Here is a 14,687-nt window from a genome sequence, read left to right as displayed (position 1 = left end):
AACCACATTAGTCTTTCAGCCTTTTTTTTTCCGTTTCTAGTTCGTAATTGGAGTTTCCACCGTCTACATCACTGGATGCACCTCAATATCTATTTCCGCCTGTTGCTAGCTTGCTGCGAAATATTTGAATATTGTCCTGAGTTAGAAAAACGTAAAATATGCATCAGCTAGAAAACCTCTTTCCCCAACACGCTGATATGTACACATCTAATTAAAATACGAAAAAGAAAATCCATCCACTGCTTGACTTCTGCTGGTCTGCATCCAAACATTGACGCAAGAGAGAGAGAGAATAATGCTAATTTAATTAAGTTGTGTGAATGATTAGCCTTAAAACTCAATCATTGGCATTGATTTCTTCATTAGGTACAGGTTATTGAATGGATAATATATACACCAGGGTGTAAGTAAGGAGATAATGCTTACTTGTCTCCAACTGCCTACCTAATTATTGAAAGCCTCAATGCTGCTCATTACCAGCAATGAACAGATTATCGCCGATAAAAATGGTAACTGCAAGGGAAGAAACACTATTTAGTTGAGATTCAATTGTTGGCCCACCCTAGAGTTAATGAGCCTTGAACAAATAGTAGGAACCGATTTTAACCTAAAAGCTATACATGCTAGGTATTGACACTAACTTCTAATTTAACTCATAGCTCTTTCTTGTCCTATCCGTTTTGGGACTATACTCACACATGAATGCTCAACACACACTACCACATTTGAGGCCTATGGGGACGGTTGTGAACCGTCACCCTAGGCATGGAAACTGTCACACTAGGCCTATGGGGACAGTTCTACATCCGTCTCGTTTGCAGCCGTGCCCGTAGGTCTAATGGGACGGTTTATGCTCCTAGTGCAACGATTTGTAAACCCTCCCCAACAGTACCATAAGGGAACGGTTGTGCTAAGGGGTCGGTTCTTAGTTTAGAGCAAGTGGAACGGTTGTATATCAAGGGGAACGGTTTTTAGGTTCTAAGCAACGGGAACGGCTTGATAGCAAGGGGAACGGTTTTTAGGCTCTAAGCAATGGGAACAATTTGATAGCAAGGGGAACGGTTTCTATAGGGACGGTTTTTATACCAAGGGATACGATTTCGAGCTTGACCTAAGAGGACAGTTATATTGTCTATGGGAACGGTTTTGTTTGTGATCTATGAGGATGATTTTTATACCAAAGGGGACGGTTTACATTTTTTACTGATCAAAACAAATCACCCAGATATCACACATCAGTCCATCACATACAAAGAAACAATAATTCAAGTTTTACACACAAACTAACCAAACTTTAGCCTTAATATAATGAACAATTCATTACAACGAAGAACAATATTATAGCAATAGGATTGAGATAATTCTTCACAAGTTTTACACACAAACTTACCAAATTAAGCACATATCACAAATCCTCCATGATTAAAACAAAGAGCTACTACTTAATCAAAAGGTCAAAATGTCTCTATTGAGACGATTAAGTTCTAAATCTTCACAACAAATAAATCCCCCAAAGAGCGACAAGCATGGATCTTCAGATGTTTTCCTGCGTACATCAAGATAAAAAGATGAGTAAGCACAAGTAGAATGAAATGGACTGTATGCGTCTCTTTAGAGTCATAACTTATTGCATGACGATCATATTTAGGTATATAATGAAATTAAGAATAAGCACAAGTAGAATAGAAGAGACACGGATGGTAGAAGGATAAAGGATTAAAACTTGCTGTAGAGTCTACAATTCAACTGACGAGGCAATTTTAAAACATTTTCCTAGCAGCAGATGTTTATAACTTGAAGACTGTCTACTTCGATGTACATATGCTCAGATTTTTTTCTTTTTACACAATATAAATAAATTTTACAGTCTTTTCCAACTTCTATGAGCAATTAGGAATTAATTTTACCTTTTCATCTGGAGTTTGTAATGTAAGACCATCTTAAAGATATAAAACTATCCGTGGCATAGTCCTTTTGCTTGCTAACACAAAAATAAGATTACTTCATATATTGATGATTCATATTATCATTTACAAATCTAACTGATGTATTCCTCTGAATATACGGCCTGTTTGGCTACTCACATACTAACTTGGGTAAGGGTTTAGAATGTTCCGGGCAACCTAAACTATAGCTTACCTATATTCCTTTAGTGACCTCAAAAACATCTATGTGAAACTTGTACTGTTTTTAATCTTAAGCAGATTTGCTAGATAGCTATTTCATTCCTTCGATATGTTTATGGCTTATTTCAATTATGTATATTTTGTTTCATTTATTCATATCTATTTCAATTATGTATAGCTTACCCTATACCACGTCATTGTCAAATAGGAAATGAGTGCTGATAGATAAAAGCTATGCTTCTCTAAGTATGTGGTCTATAATTGACATGGGTGTGTATCAAGAAGCACTACACTGCAAATCATGATATACGTAAACAAGTAATGATAACTAGAGCCTATAACTCTTATAGGTACACTGTATTACTACCATGGACCGCCCAAACACCTATCATACTTTTTGACATTTTCATAGCAAGTCATGAGATAGGTAAACAAGAAACCATAAACGAGCCTATAACTCCTGTAAGTATGAATTCAATAATTTAGTTGAATATGCATGTTATATGAAATACCATATAAATCTTGATCAAAACTTAATCATCAATAGCATCAATAAAACACCATATAATCATCTGAAGATGAGGAAAAACTTTATATTTAGTTGATATGCATGTTATATGAAAATTAGGACCTAAAAAGCAATATATGAATAGTAATATTTAGTTGATATGACATATACTTACTATCAAATTGATTGTTCTCTCCTTGTGGTTTTATCTTCTTTTTATGGGTCTGATCAATAAACATTTCAGCTTCACTTGGAGATCTTCCCAACTCATTTTCCTATAATAAAGACATGATAATTAAAATATTAATAATTACATTAACAACGAACAAAAAAAAGGATGCAATTAATAAATAATATTAAACAAAAACAATTGAAATACCAATTTTTTGCGAATACTGGCAAAACTTATTGACCCCATCGTGTGTACATATTCTTGACCTTCACGATTTGCTTTGTTGGTCTCACTTGTTGTCTACACAATCAGAAGGAACATGGATTTAAAAAACAACCAGACCATTAGTAACTTGCATGCAACTAATTATACAACTAAGAATCAATCAATATAGAACAAAGTTTCAAGTATTGGCCGATACTTGAAAGTACCTAATTTGATGCTATAGAGGCTGTCAACAACCTTTTGGCTATAGAAATTAAAAGGACGTCTTAAAAAGGGAAACATACTGATGATATAAAAAGAAAAGACCAAACAGAAACTAAAAGGAAAACTGTCAAGAGGCCTAAACCAAATATAAAACCCCATTAACTCCATAGCTCCTAAAATACCCAACACAAATTTTAGAAAAGAAACTAATGCAGATAGAAGCCAATCCCACCAGTTAATAATTGCAGCCTTCAAGACAGAAATCTCATTTGCAAGTGACTTCCAATAAACTCAATGAAATTTTCTTCCTTGTTGAATCCCTTTGGCTATAGCTATTAAGAAAACTAACATTGACGAGACACAATGTGGCTTGGGGCTGTCTTTTGGTAATGGTTAAAAAAAAATTAGTTTATACATCACCAAAATTAAAAAATAACTTAAATGGGAATTCTACATGGTATACCTGTACAAAATGAACAATGTGTCTTTTCTTCTATGATGGTGGCAGTGGTATGTTGGGTGGTTGGATTTTTTTTGGGGGGGGGGGAGGGGGGGGGGACCCCTGAACAATGCGCACTTTTAGATGGATCATACAAACTGAATATCAACTCTATTGATCTTAATCTACAGCATGTAGAACTCTCAAACAAAAGAACTAACTGATTTTGAAGTTTATAGCTCGCAATAGCATAAAATAAGAACAGTTACAACAGAAAGATGTGTTTAAGGCATATATTGTTCCTAAACCATACAAACTGACAGAAATATAGGATATAATTCTTAAGTAGCAAAAAAAGTATATACATAGTCAGACTAAACATTTGCAAACACAACTTCATGAGCTCTAGCAAAACAGCAAAAGCATAAAAATAAGAAATATCAGATTTTGAAGTTTAAAGCTTGGAAAAGCATAAATAGGAACTGTTTCAGTATAGAAAGATGTGTCTTAAGGCATATTATGTTTCAAAAGCATTTGAACTGACCAAAATATAGGATACAGTGCTTCTAGTAGCAAAAAGAACCAGAAGCTGATCAGGTCAAGAATAAAATATAACAGCAACATTCTAATTATCATAATACCACCAAGCTTCCTGAAAACATGCGTGAAACAAATAATGTGGAGAAGAGTGCTTGTTGTGAAGCATATTTGTTGATTGCACGCTTAGAGGTGCAACATGCACTATTAGAACTTTTTGTTTACCAATTTGAGATATTGATGTAGGAACAAAAAGTGACTTGGATTATTGTGAAAGTAATATAATATTTTTAACCATTTCTTTCAATTCTTCCCCTGTATATCCATTAATAGATGTTCTTCTTAAATCTTCCCAATCGTTAAATACAGAGCATCCTATTTTTCTTTTCCATATGGCGTGAAAAGTGTCTGGATCATAGGATATGGGTGTTTGAGTGTCATGTGTTTTCCAAGTATCCAACATGGCAAAAATTTTGTAAGGTGAAGTGTCCTGATAACACTAATTTGAAGTGAGTTCCTTTACCTTGTCTTCTCCAAGTTCCTCCACTAGCTAAAATTTGGTAAGGACTAAAATGAACATTGAATAAGTATCCTGAAAAAACTTATCAATTTTGTAACTGTCAGGTACCAATTACTAGCCCCTTCTCCGCATATCAAGAATTGTTTCTCTGCACTTCATTTCCCCCTGCCACTTGAAGAACACTATACAGCTAAGTCCAGGAGGCTTAAATTAGCATTACCAGTGAAAAACCACATGCTCAGGTGAAATACTTCATTTTTCTCTTTCTGTAATATAAGAGAAATCAATAAAGGAAACCATTTAGTCTTTTACTGTATATTTCAACAATTATGTGATATTTTTCATTTATTTCCCTCATTGATGAGAAGCCAAAAGCATTTTAGGTTTGTGTTCAGATTAGATTCTAAATCTCTAAGCATAGAAGAAAGCAGCCTACTCTTAGTCATGGTATCAAGAAAATCCTGTGTAATAAAATTGTAGATTTTTCATTTACTTTGCTTTTTACAGTACAAAAACATGATGGAATCTTTCCTACCACTTGGGCAGTGAGTTGTATAACATGGCATAAATGAGTTGTTTTACCCAAAACTATTCTAAAGACATAGATAATATCATTATACTACAAACCTGAAGACTATTGGACAATAATCTTTCCACTGGTGTTAGTTGGGAACCTGCTTTAGGAAAATCCATCCAAAAGCTAATTGAAATAGAATAATTCTAAAAGTCTATGCACAAACAACGTTCTAAATTCAACAAGATTATGAAAAAATTTATCTAAATTTGAGGATTTACCTTGTCATGTATTCATGGGGTACCCAAAACCAGAGCCCGCTTCGTCCCCAAGCCCCTCACAACTGGCGAAGCCACCACTGAGAACAGAGTGAACGAAGTGTAAAGTATCCCCATCAACGTTGTTCCAAGGTCCCCCTTCTGTGATCTCCCACAAACAAAAAACAACAATCAACACGGACCAATTCGTGATCAATCAAAGGACAGAGCAGAGGGGCTCACGGTGTTGACAGTGCTCTCGAGATTCTGAGCAGCACCGTAAGCACAGAAGATGAAGAATAAAGATAAACTTAATATGTGAGCATCTCGGGCATGGCTCTTCGAAGAGGACTGACCCACTTCGGCCAAAGGGTCGTCCTCAATCGCAACAACAAGAGACCTCGCTTCATCCCCTTGATTATGATTCATTGGTAAGCTCTCCTCTATCTTCACTCAATTTGGGCAAAGTTTCAGAGAGCAACAAAACCCTAATCCAGCTGCTCCCTACAATAGATCTTCAACAAATCTGCCCCTAATCGAACACATCGAAATAAAAATAACAATTTCAGTAAGAGGGGGGAAACAACAAACATTGGGGGAGAACGGAGCGTTGATCTTCTTGGTCCTGGAGTAGGTCTTCTTCTTCCTCTTCTTAGCGCCACCGCGGAGGCGGAGGATGAGGTGGAGCGTCAACTACTTCTGGATGTTGTAATCGGCCAGGGTCCGGCCATCCTCGACCTGCTTTCCTACAAAAATGAGTCGTTGCTGATCCGGAGGGATCTCGACACCATCGAGGTCGGGGCGGAGATGTGTGGGAAGTTCGAGCGGAGGAGGATGAGACGCAAAGGAGGAGATTGGGAGATGGTTGAATGAAGAATTGGGGATTTGAATGGGTTTTAGGGTTTTTACGGAGCGGTCAAATGAAAATTTAGGGGGGGAATTGTGGCGCTCGGTCTTAAAATCAGAAATGAAAATGTGCGGGATCCGTCCCCCTAGCTCCTTGCATAATTTAGCCCCAAGCCTAATTCAAACTCAACGCTTTATTTTAAAGCGTTGTCTTAGATTCTATTGTGACGATTGGAACCGTCACAAAACTGTTCCCTTAGACAGCTAAGGGGACGGTTTAAAACCGTCCCCACCGAACCGTCCTCGTAGACCTATTTTGTGGTAGTGACAAATCCCCTCCAATTAGAAAAAAGACTCAATTATTACTCCGGTCCTCATTGTCCATTTTAATTGCTAGGGATGACATTAGGTCATGTAAGATTTTTCCTATTATATTGAAGATAAATATAGTATTTAAAACCATTATTATGAAAATCACTATAATAATAGTAAAAATTCCACTTAGCCCAATGGTCTTAATCTCATTCATTAAAATTAAAATAGACGGTGATGATCGGGATAATTAATTGGATCCTCTCCAATTACCAAATAATTGGAGGGGACCTGATTCACTATAAATGATAACTAAACCGATCAAATTTTTTTTATACTATGATGTCTTTACTTTCCTTAGATTTGCTAATTTACTGTAGAAAATTAAGAGTTTTTTAATGATAGAAAATTAAGAGAAGTTTAAAGAGGGTTTATTTTTATTTGGCGTTTTATTCACTATTATCTTTATCATCATTGTTGTATCCTGAGAACTATTGTGCCTAATGAACTCTTGAGAGCTAACCGTATGTCATAATTAATTAGCCAAATCCTATAATTTGAAAGCTCGACCCAGATGAGAACACCGCTTATTTCTCCAGTAATCTGAGTCTGAGACGAATGGCGTCCTGAAGCGAGGACCTAGTAAAGAAATCCAACTGCTGACACGTTTAAAAGTGCAGTAGGACCGACTGACTGCACCAACCTGATCAAATTACTAATGTTTTCCCACAAGTTCTCTATAAACGGTGGACAAACCACACTATACCAAGGTATGCTAGATAACCCCCTAAAACTAGATTTTGCATTCTGTAAACTTACTTAATCTATCACTAACTTGAACATCAGAGTGCAATGTCAAAGAGATCGTCATCAGCCCTGTAACGGTGTTACTTGCTCAGGAATCTACTTCCTCTTTAATTTGTCATCAGGGAAGATCAAGGGACCTTAAACTCCTCTATATCCACTTATCCATACAATTAACTTACTGATATAAATAGTTTCGCGCACCTACTGTGGGGCCTCTTATTCTCCCTTTGAGAAAATGGCTGATCATAGTCGTCTACTGTCCATAATTCATACACACCTAGAGAGTATTCCAACTCTGGCTATTCATGCATGCCCAGCTAGATGAATCCATCTAAAGAATAGCACAATATCTCGAGTAGCAGTTTGCCTCATTTGTGAAGCACCTTCTCAACCTATTCATTTGCTCAAGCGTCCTACATCACTTATCACCCGTCCCCCCTAAGGGGCTGCTCCTATGACAGGAAGAAGAAGAGTGAATTGGTGAAATCTACGATAGCTTTCAGTATCACCTAGAGGCAATTGGTGAAATCTCAAGCCTAGGCCCTAATCATACCACATGGGTGGTGTCACGTCCCACTTCCCAAAATACCCGGGAATCAGAACGTGAACAAGCCCGTGACGTATTAGATTAAGGAGAATAAATAAAATAACCATTTCTCCTCAACCGAATACGCTAAGCGTCTGAAAATAAATACAACGCAAAGGCACATGTCCCCGATCACAAATAGCAAGAATATAATGAACAACGCAGAATAAAATAATACATATCACAAATGAATATCATCCAAGACATAAAAATACAGATCAAACATGTCCTTATACAAATCTGAACAAGAGAATACTGGAGAAAATAAAATACAATGATCAAACAGAAAAGAAAATGTTACAAAAGTAAGTAAAGACTATCGAACAACTAGAGGGAATAACTAAGATTCAACTTCTTCTGCTCGGTCTACAAGCAGTCCTGTGGAGGATCCTTCGGCTCCTGGTGATGTCCCAGTTGAACCTGTTCTTCCTCTAAGTCTGACGTACACCAGAGAAAACATGTGTACGTCAGCGTGCATGGCACACAGCAAGACCCCACAAAACAAATAGAACGAACGAAAACCCAAGAAGAAAATGATACGATAATAGAAATTACAAAAGAACGTGCAACTAGAAATCCGACAAAATCAACATGCAAATTCACTACTAAAACATGATAATCATAAGAATCCATGAAATCAACCAAGTAACAAGAACATGCAGCTAGCAATCAGAATAATCATCCAAGTAACAATATCATATAACTAGATGGAATTAATATTTAAAAATCTACAACAAGAGACGTAGTACGTCGAGCGAAATAATCCAAACAAGAAAACCCTCATGTATATACCATATGTCTCAAATTGTAGATAATTAAATATTAATCCCGATCTATGTATGAAAAGAAAAACACTAGTCTACATCTCAACAAAACTAACAACGTCCACCCTAATACACGTAAGCATATTATTCTTGTTTTACATGTTATTTGAATTGAGGAAGAATGTTTTCATGTATATAATCGGGTCCCTGTAAACCTATCCGGAGGCCGCCTTCAAGTCAAGTATTGGCCCTCTGGCCCATGTATATAACACTCACGATATCACGATAACAGGAAAGTGTTGTGCCCGTTTATATACATGCTATATTCTCCGTCCAATTTTCCTTTATAACCCCATGTTTGTCATATTAATTACATAACTGTACATAAAATATTATGCACTAGCCACGGAGTTACCGTGGAACGACTTCTGTAAAACTATGAAAATAACCATAACCCTAACACGTCTGATCAAGAGTGCATCGTCTAGTCGATTCTATAATAGTAATAGTCAAGGAAACCTTATATCGGGATATCGATATCAAGGGAACTAAGGACTCCTCACATCGAAATATCGATGTCGAGTGAGTATAGCCATGCTTTGAAGCACGCTTATAAATCATTCTTTTAACAGGAGTCGTTTTTATGTATAGTCTCTCCTATTGGATAACAACTAAGTGATAAAACAACAAGCTTCCACATAGCTATTCATGTCAAGCAATCCCACGCAGGTAATAATATATCACAGACTAATCTAATTAATTAACTCATAACAAGTCTAGAAATTGAATTGCGAGTCAATAAGTAAAGGAATCTTGCACATAATAATTTACAATAAAACTAAGAATTAAAAATAAAAATAATCGAGTTTCGGGATCTTGCCTCAGGTTTCATCGAATGAATCGACGTCGACGGTGCGGGTCGAATCTGATGTGGTGGAGTATGGGGATTTGAACGACGACGTCAAAAGAAACTCCAGCGAGGGGTTGTTTGGCAATGGGCAGCGGCAAGGAGGAATAGAGGAGGGTGTGAGCAGGGTTGAGGTGACGGACAGAGGAGGGCAGAGATCAGGGCCACAAGGAGCTCGGGCAACAAAGGATCTGGCGGACACGGGGGAGGCTCAGCTGGCGGGTTGGCCCCAATTGAAGGATCGCTGCAATGGCATTCAAACACTAGAAGGGGGGGTTGAATAGTGTTTATGAAATCTAATGCGGAAACTTTAAATTTCAATAAAATAATATCACAAAGAGTAAGAAAGATCAAACCAATGTGTAGACAATCACAGAAAATTGCATACGCAAACACAAGGATTTATACTGGTTCGGTCCTCCAGACCTACATCCAGTCCCCAAGCCTCGCTTGAGATTTCTCCACTATTTCCACTTGCAAAACCGCAAGCACTTGCAACCCGCAAGCAAACCGTACAACCTTGACAATCTTCAATTGCCAATGCCACAACAATCTCTTCTTTCAAGAGATTATCAAACTGAAACAAAATGGTACAACTCTTTCTCTTCCTATAAGCCTTGATGTGTAGATGTGAGTGACTTACAATAGGCTATAGGAATGGTTTTTGTTCTAGAGTAATGGAGTTTTAATCAAGAACAAAACTAAAATTTTCATGCAGTTTTTCTCTTCAAAATGATCTTAAGAAGTCAAGAAAAACTCAAGTTTATATTAAGGAATTGATAGATCAAATTTCAGAACTTAACACCTATTTATAGGTATAATTTTTGTTCAAAAATATTCAAAAATAACTACCAAAAACGTTCACAAAATGTTCATATTTATTTGAAAAAAATGACAGTTAGAATGGCTGTCTGGTCGACTAGATTGAGGCCTGGTCGACCAGACAGAGAAATTCTGGAAGTTCTGTCTGAGTCTGGAGCCTCTGGTCGACCAGGTACATATCTGGTCGACCAGACAGAGTTTCTGGTTATTATATCTGGTCGACCAGACATTTCTTTGGTCGGCCAGAAACTATGTTATACATATTTTCAATAGTTTAAAATGTTATTCATTCGTTGATTAGACTTAGGATTATACTTAGAATATTTTCTATGATTTTCTAAGTGATTAGTGTGTTGTGTGTGTGATCAAGGCTTGTACAAAGATTCTAAAAGAAAAGACAGAATTACATCACTCTTATAAAGTATATTTTCTTCTTGAAGTGCGAAGTGACTTGATTAACTTCATCTTTTTGATCTTTGAAATCTTGTCTTTGATATAGCCTTAATATCTTGATTGTTGCTTTGAGATGTATATCTTGAATCTGCAGTAAAATATGTTAGATAAATAATGATTTGTTATCATCAAAATACAAGAGATATTGTAACATCAACCATGTTCCCAACAAAATCTTGATGAGTCTAATGGAGGAGGATTCAGTTCATTAATCAAACAAAATCAATTTCGAGTATATATTTATACCCATATTGAATTGCAATTTATTCATGTAACTTGTGGTCACTGCCATCCTTTTAGTATGGAATAACAAAAATACTTCTCATAGATTATGGTTACCATTTCTAGCTACAGATTGTCATCCAAAATCAGTTTACAGTTAATTTGTTTTAACAAAAAGAAGAATAGAAAGGGAGATAATAATAAATAATGAAACAATTAATACATTTCTTCAATACAACCTAATATTTCTTCAACATGGCCTAAAACTTCAAATAAATCTTCAAGATTATGCACATAGTCCATTACATCTCCCATCCAAATAGGAAGACATAAGCTTGCAATGAAAATTAAGTTTTCTATGGGAGTCATATTGAATGTATTGGGTTGTTTAAGAATAAATATTTCTCTATTTATAACCATTGAAGTAGTTATTAGAGACTAACCATCAAGTAGTTATTTAAGAATTGGTTAGAATAACTAAAATATGAGTTCAAAAATTTATGCAACAATTTTCTTATGTTAACCAAGATAAATGATAAGAATATTTGCTAAAAATAAAATTTCATTAAGCAAAAGCAAACATACTTGTTCATTAATAACTAGCAAAAGCAAACATAGCAAACATACTTAACTAGTAAAAACAAACATAACAAACATACTTAACTAGCAAAAGCAAACATAGCTAACATACTTGTTCATTAATAACTAATGAACTCTATTGATGTAGAGGAAATTGATCATGAAAGTAACGAAGAAGTTCATCTTGACTTATACGCATGGCATCTTGACTCTCACGCATTTGGGAAAGTTGGTATTGCATTACATAATGAGATGCAACCAATCTATCTTGGGTTTCCAATATGTGTGTTTGATTTGTAGTGAGAATCTCAAATTGACTAGTAATTCCAGCATAGTCAAAAGATTGCTCATGTGTTTGCTCTTGAGGTTGAGCTTGTGCTTCATCTTCATCTTCATCGTTATCATCATCTTCACCAACTTCTTCTTCTTCCACATCCATGTTGTGCTCATTCGGATTGTGAGGAATCTTCATTCTTGCTAAAGCGGCTCGATTGAAAGGAACCGAGTCACTCACTATATCCTGTTGGCCTTCTTGTTTTGATGATGTTTAACAAACAATTTATCACTAATGCTGTTTGTCTAGTATTTGTGTTTTCTTATTTATTATAGACAAACAACGTAGTTGGAGGTTGGATGGATTGCGCCATAACGATCATATCAAGATGAGGTTGGCGGAATTGTGGAGTGAAGTAACGTACAATTCAAGTTAAAGATCAAGTTCAAGCTTCATCCGCACGTGTACCAAGTTGAGCTCATTGAAGATCACGATCAAGCTTGGGTAACTTAGTTTAGGATTTATATTATGTGTGTTAAGTACGTTAAGCTCAATATCTATACACACACATTATGTTGGTTTTCATATATATATATATATAGTGATATATATATATATGCTTCAACGATCATATCCAAAGGAGGTTGGCGGAATGTCGGTGAAGTAACGTACAATTCAAGTTAAAGATCAAGTTCAAGCTTCATCCGCACGTGTACCAAGTTGAGCTCATTGAAGATCACGATCAAGCTTGGGTAACTTAGTTTAGGATTTATATTATGTGTGTTAAGTACGTTAAGCTCAATATCTATACACACACATTATGTTGGTTTTCATATATATATATATTCACGGATAGCTTCGTCTCGTCGAGATAGGCGATTTTCATATATTATATGTTAAATTCCGCCTTCCGGATTAGGAGATATCGTCGTTTCTTTGTGGCCAACCATTTTGAATATGATTTCTTTTCATATTGGATTTTTGATTTTCTCCGGGTTCTACAGGCTACACGACTTCATTCTGGGCTTTTGGATAATTTGGAAATTGATTTTCCAATGTGCTTCTTTGCTTCATTTCTTCATTTAATCAATGGGTTTTTGTTGAGAGATGGGAAGTTGAGATTTATTCTTCATTAACCTGCAATTAAAAGATAAAAATAATTATTAGTGGTATATTTATTCATATAAAATAGATAATGAGGGTATAAAATTGTAATAAAATGTGATTATCAAATACCCCCACACCTAAACTTTTGCTAGTCCTCTAGCAAAGAAAATAAAAAGAAAATCCTAACTCACTTTCGCAGGAATCGCGGTTGTATTTAGCGCATACAACAAGCCTTTAAACCCCTAGGTTACCCTAGTGGACGAGTTGTAGTCTCGTGAGGGTTTGCAGTGAATATACCCACAAAATTCGGTCAACTTGCCAAATTAAAGAAGTCAGTAAATAACTAAATTCACTTGATAACTTTTAGATAATCTAATTGGAGCCAGTTATCACTCAAGAAAACATTTTTATATATAACTCTAAGGTATATTTTCAAGAAAATCTTCTCATTGTAGCAATACAAAACCAAGCCAAACTTAGAAATTTAATTTAAAAGTTTTAAAAAGAACATGCTAACTCTTTGTTTTAAATAATTTTCAAGTTGCTTGATTTAAAATATTTTCCAAGATCATATATACAATTGTAAAACATTTATTAGTTTCCCTTTTTTTTTAATTTTTTAATTAATTTTTTTTAACTCTTTCTTCCTTGGTGTGATTTCTTCATGTATTTATTTTGGGCTTTTGGATAATTTGGAAATTGATTTTCCAATGTTCTTCTTTTCTTCATTTCTTCATTTAATCAATGGGTTTTTGTTGAGAGATGAGAGTTTGAGATTTATTCTTCATTAACCTGCAATTAAAAGATAAAAACAATTATTAGTGGTATATTTATTCATTAAAAATAAATAATGAGGGTATAAAATTATAATAAAATGTGATTATCAAATACCCCCACACCTAAACTTTTGCTAGTCCTCTAGCAAAGAAAATAAAAAGAAAATCCTAACTCACTTTCGCAGGAATCGCGGTTGTATTTAGCGCATACAACAAGCCTTTAAACCCCTAGGTTACCCTAGTGGACGAGTTGTAGTCTCGTGAGGGTTTGCAGTGAATATACCCACAAAATTCGGTCAACTTGCCAAATTAAAGAAGTCAGTAAATAACTAAATTCACTTGATAACTTTTAGATAATCTAATTGGAGCCAGTTATCACTCAAGAAAACATTTTTATATATAACTCTAAGGTATATTTTTAAGAAAATCTTCTCATTGTAGCAATACAAAACCAAGCCAAACTTAGAAATTTAATTTAAAAGTTTTGAAAAGAACATGCTAACTCTTTGTTTTAAATAATTTTCAAGTTGCTTGATTTAAAATATTTTCCAAGACCATATATACAACTATATTTTTTTTAATTAATTTTTTTTTAACTCTTTCTTCCTTGGTGATTTTTTTCTACTTTAACGGGCTTTCTAAGTGACCATTTAACGAGTTTTGGGCCAATGGATCCCAACCCAAATGGGCTTAGGTCATTAAGTATGGAAATACTCCTTGGGCTTAATTA

General features: G+C 35.3%; 2 long non-coding RNA genes across 2 annotated transcripts; both read right to left on the bottom strand.

The window, feature by feature from the left end:
- Positions 1-1,284: 1,284 nt before the first annotated feature.
- On the bottom strand, positions 1,285-3,045 carry LOC109827564. The gene is made up of 2 exons (XR_002243462.1): positions 3,014-3,045; positions 1,285-1,546 (listed from the first exon to the last, which is right to left on the bottom strand). It is a non-coding gene; the product is annotated as an uncharacterized LOC109827564 (long non-coding RNA).
- A 2,505-nt stretch (positions 3,046-5,550) lies between these two features.
- LOC109827565 lies at positions 5,551-6,136 on the bottom strand. Its single transcript, XR_002243463.1, has 3 exons — positions 6,094-6,136; positions 5,746-6,006; positions 5,551-5,664 (listed from the first exon to the last, which is right to left on the bottom strand). It is a non-coding gene; the product is annotated as an uncharacterized LOC109827565 (long non-coding RNA).
- Between the last annotated feature and the right edge of the window lie 8,551 nt (positions 6,137-14,687).

This window comes from Asparagus officinalis, unplaced genomic scaffold (genome assembly GCF_001876935.1).
Source record: "Asparagus officinalis unplaced genomic scaffold, Aspof.V1 AsparagusV1_Un296, whole genome shotgun sequence".
NCBI classification, from domain to species: Eukaryota; Viridiplantae; Streptophyta; class Magnoliopsida; order Asparagales; family Asparagaceae; genus Asparagus; species Asparagus officinalis.
This window is presented reverse-complemented; position numbering and strand designations above follow the sequence as displayed.